We start from the raw sequence: 6,000 nt of genomic DNA, 5'->3' as shown, positions 1-6,000 counted from the left end.
TTTTCTGAACAAATTATATAAATTTGATGATAATATCTTTAGACGGGTATATTTAAAAACTATATGACAATTAGGATTAAATTAAATCATAAAAATAATATAAAGTTTGTAATTAAAGTATCTAAAAGATACTGTAGTTAGAAAACATTAATTTAATAAATTAATGGAATAATAATATATCTATAAGTTTTTGAGATGAATCTCTTTCAACACTTGTATTATAATTGTTGACACAAAAAAAATAAAGATAAATTGACTGTCCATCAAATTTTTGCATTTTATAAAATTATAAGTTTACTAAATAATTGTTAATTAAATTTTATATTTTTACAATTCTTAAAAATATATTTTGTTTAATTAAATATTTGAATAATATTTTATAACTATATAAATCAAATATTTTATTTTATTAATAACAATAAATATTATATTAATTTTTATTATTTTTGATATATTTAAATATTCACATTTTATTACAATTACAAATTTATTCTAGTTTTTAATTTTAAATCATAAAACATTAGTTAACTAAAGATAGTTATAATTAATAAATTGTTAACAAAAATTCATTTAAAATTATATTAATTAATATATTGTTAAAACTTATTTTACTTTTATCAAATAATTGCTTTAATAAATCTGTAAAATTATTTGTAATATAAGTTACACATGAAAGCAATATCTATGTATTTATTTAAAATGATATTTAATTTAAATGCTACTATTATAAAAACACATAACTAATTATTTATAAATTTTATTATAACTATATTATTGAGTGGGAGAACGCATTTGAATATATTATTTTTGTATTAATAGATAAATGTGGAGGTTTTTGATTAATTAAATAAACATTTATAAATGATATATAATATATAATATATATAACATTTCTATAAAAGCCTCGGCAATGAAATGTCACAGCAATTGACATTAAATTTAATAATAAATTAAATATAAATTTTAGATATTCTACTAAAAACAAATATCAAACATTAATTTATTTTTTAATTAAAAAAACTAAAATTATATAATTTATATAAAGTAAATAATATTAATAACTCTTACCGTTAAAAGAGGAAAGTTGTGTTTTATAGATTAATAGTATAAATATATATTTATTATATGTATGTATGAATTCATAGAAAAATAACACTTATTTTGTAGGTTTGATAGCAGTAATTGTTTAGTCTTTTTTAGTTTTTATATTAGTTTGAAATTTCGTTAATTCAAATTCAAAATAACTTAAACAAATAATAGACATAAAAGTAGTCAAATGAGAGGAGGATTAAGTTTTTGTAAAAATATATAACAAATATATCTATTTATATGTATTAAACATGTTTTTGAAGACAACATTTGGCAAATAGTTTTTCTGATTAGTTTTGAAGACAAAAAAGAGAGAAAAGATAGGAAAGAGAGGAAAGAGAGAGAGAGAGAGAGATAGATATATTGGAGAAGTACTAGATTTTGGTCTCAATTCTTGACATCACTTTTATTATAAATTATAATCTAGTGGTGAGTTTGCGCCCAAAACACATGTGTCAGTAATGCTTACATAATATAGTTTCCAAAATCAATTCATTAAATTTTTAGATGTTTTTCACTTAGTTTAAAATATATAATATTATTATAAAAATTGAGTTTATTCAAGTCATTTTGTTAATTATAATTATACATTTAAATAATATATACAGTATATATATATATATATACTGTATTATAGTCAACATTTGAATAATTCAATAATTTGTTAAAAAATAATCTTTTTTATTTAATACATGTTAAATAAAATAAAAATTATACTATTACATATTGTATTTAAAAGTTTTAAATATTTATCAAATAAAAAAAATCAATATTTTCAATTAAATTTTAATTTAATATAATTAATAATAATAATAAATTTCTATTAATAAGTTTGAAAATTGTAATGATTACTTCTATTTTTGGCCATTTATTAAAATAATTTTTATTATTTATGTAATTAAACATAAACAGATAACTTAATATTTTATCATTTTATTAATATCAACTTTAATTGTAATTTGCACTTAATGTAATCAAATATAACTTAAATAGACTAATAGATAAATCAATAAGTTATCTAAATCAATATATAAATATATAAAGTAGAGTATGAAAGTATTTATTAATAACATTTCTATGTTAGATAAAACTAAAATAATTTATATAATATACTTTATTATTATACATATAATATATTTATAGTAAACTACATACTATTTGAATAAATACAATATAATAATACTGTAGTTAATGTTAATAATTGTAATACAATAAGAATCAAAACAAATACTAAATATATATATTGATTGTATGAATAAATGCAATAAAAAATATTTTAGTAGAAATGCAAATAATTTCAGTCTTAGTTTTTGTTTCATTTATATAATATTAGTCAATATTTTATTATATTAATGAATCTTAACTTTAAAAATAATATGATAAATGTATTTAATATATTGGTATATATTTTAAAACAAAGTGAAATGTTTAGAATAAAAATGATAATTTTTGGTTAAACCATATTATTATATAATATATAATAATATTAATTAAATTAATTTCATAATTTATAATTATGAGTTATTAACTTTAATAATAATTATTATTATTTGTTTATTTTAAATAATTTATTCATTAATTTGTAGTAAATGTCAAATTAAAAATTTTCTAAATCTTTGAATAACAACAACAAAACTTTCTATTAATATAAACGCTTTATACACATTAACTTTTAACAATAATTATTTGATAATTTATATATTAATACATCAATAATTTATTGTTAAAACCGTTAAAAATCCTTTTGAAAAATCAGTTGAATAACAAGTTGTCCAGGCTAACATTTTATTTTTAAAAAATTAAATAGGTTTAATCTATATAAAAATTATTTTTATTGATTGTTTTTTTAATTGATGATAATATATTTAAAATAACTACATATTGTTTTGAAGCAAAAAATAGATATTTATTCTATTTATTTGTTGTATATTATCAATAGTAAGCAAATTTTAATTTAACTTGCTAACAACAAACGTGTGCCATCGGCACAGAGCTAATCAACCAATCAGAATTGATCGAATAAAATTTAAACTATTGTTCATTTTAAAAATTTATCCATATGTTAATAAAGATTTATTGTATGTATGTCTTTGATAAGCAATTATAAAATATGTTTAAATTTTTTCATTTATACTTAGTCACATTTTATAAAATGGGGAAAAATAGTTGAAGATGGTGATAATTAGATCCAATTATCATCTAATGGTAAAAATATCTGGAAATACTAATAGCAAATGTATAATTTTAGATCACAAGCTGATTTAACCATTAAATGATATGATCTATTCCTCAACTTCTTAAGATGATTTTACCATTAGATGATAATATGATCTATTCCTCAACTTCTTAAGATGATTTTACCATTAGATGATAATATGATCTATTCCTCAACTTCTTAAGATGATTTTACCATTAGATGATAATATGATCTATTCCTCAACTTCTTAACCTGATTTTACCATTAGATGATACTTATGGGTTTTGCTAGTATGAGTTAACAATTTATTAATAACTGTGAAACCGTTGAACAATTTAAATAATTACTTAATTCTGATTGGTTTAGTATTAATTCAATATCGCGCGCTATAATAATCGGGAACTAAGGGTAAAAATAGCTATATTTTACAGCTTTAAGAGCAATAGAATAAATATATTATATATTATAATAATATTATATGTATTTGAAACTATTGTTACCATTTTTTTGTGCCAAACTAATTAATTAGTCATAATATTAACTATTAATTATTTTCTTAATTTTAATTCATATGAATTATAATTAATATTTAAATAATATATTAAAATTACATAATTCAAAATTAAATAATGTATATATTTTTATATCATATTTAATTATATTTGTGCTAAATATACGCGTATTTCAAAAGATAGTCGAAGACTATTAACTGTAAGATTACATTAGATATCAAATTTATTGTTTGAAATTTATTTATTTATGTATTTTTATACTATAAATATTAATATATTTTTTCAAATAAATCTCATATTCATCATATTTTATCAATGAAAATCATTTAGTTTATTGTTTATGTGTGAATGCAATAATCAAATAAATATATGTATAAAATTTTAACATTTTTTGGTTATATTGAAATTATATTAGAAAACTTTGTTTTATATATTTCAAAACACAAACCTCTATAATAATTATTGATTTTCTAGAAAAAAGGATCATTAAAACAACAAAAATTACTAATAAAAGTTAATTTTTATTATATATATTTCTATAAAGATAACCTAAATTTTTTATTAATAACTATTCTTTCTATGATTTGATGCTTAAGATAGATAACACCGTATATTATAATTGCTTAAAAATTATAGAAAATAATGAATTTTATTTATTGCGTTAAACACTATAATATATTATAAATAATGTAATAGTAATAAGTTAAAGATGATGATGATATATTAATATAATATTTTGTAAAAAATCAAATAATGTAATTGATTTATTAAAAAACTATTTAATAATTAATATTTAAGTTGTTTATATATATATTGTTTATAATTTTATTAATCTATTGTGTAATTTTATAAACAAATTATCTGTGATTTGTTCCACATTTTGTATGTCGTGACCGCAATTGATCACAACTTTCATTTGTGTAACTCATTGTATAATTAGTGACAATTAAATCAATGAACATTACAATTACAAACAACTAATATCCTTATTCATTGTATTGTCAATTAAGTTGTGTATAAATATACTTAAGTATCACATGTATATATCAATATAAAGTCTAATTAATTGCAATATAAATAACACAATTGTTTAGTAATTTATTTTACAATAAAATCAAAAATATAAATACTAAATATGAAAATACAAATGATAGTTAAAATAATCAATAAGTTCAATATTATTTAATTTTAAAAATTAAACACAATAGATAATAATAATCTAATAATCTAACTGTTCAATTGTGTGTTTAAATATTAGGTCACTTCCTAACATATCCATTGAATTGTATATCTATTTCAATGAAAGATTTGAATAAATTTTATGGTATTTTCTTTGTTTTTATTTTGATATCCGTTTTTAATAAATGTAAAACCAATTTTATTTACAATTGAAAAAATAATATAAATATTAACATACAATATAAAACGTATTTTACATATAGAATATTCTTTAACGATCTTATATAACAAATAAATTAAAATTTTTATGATAAGCAACTTAGTTAATATTTTGTTTTTGTTTATATTTATTATAATTTTATTCAAATTTTACTGATTTTTAAAAATTTATACATTAATGTGTTATCAAAAACTTTCAAACAAAATACAAATAATATTAATTTAATTTAAAGTTCTGTAACAAAATTCTAAACGAATATTTCTTTACTGATATAAATATTTTTAATTTAAATACATAGAAATGTAATTTTTAGTTTTAATTAACTATATATATATATATATATATATTTATCAGGGTTAAGCAAGGTTTTGGATTTTAGGGGTAGGCTAAGGTGAAATTTACAAAATTCTTGAAAAATCTTAGGGGTCTATAGTGGGGTATAGATATTATTGCATTTTTAAACGGCAATTTTTAAAAAATACAAAATCAAGGGGTGTCAAAAGTAAATTCCCTAAAAATTCCTTAAATTCCCGAATATTCCCATAAGTTTTCGTATAAATTCCTAGGAAAATAGATAAATTTCCCAAAAATGCAAAATTATTTTCTATGATTTATTATTTGATTTTATTATTATCGCAAATATAATAATAATCATAATTTAAAGTAATAAAATGCTTCTTATTTTATATTTAATAGTTATTTATTTAGTAATTTTAAGTAATAAAATGCTATTATTACTAAATTTTCATAAATTATAAATCAAAATATAATACAACAAAGCCATTGAATATAAATTATATTTG

The sequence above is a fragment of the Oppia nitens genome, unplaced genomic scaffold (genome assembly GCF_028296485.1).
Source record: "Oppia nitens isolate AA-2021 unplaced genomic scaffold, nextdenovo-longstitch-racon4-pilon3 scaffold18_pilon_pilon_pilon, whole genome shotgun sequence".
Lineage (NCBI taxonomy): Eukaryota > Metazoa > Arthropoda > Arachnida > Sarcoptiformes > Oppiidae > Oppia > Oppia nitens.
Note: the sequence above shows the minus strand (reverse complement) of the source record.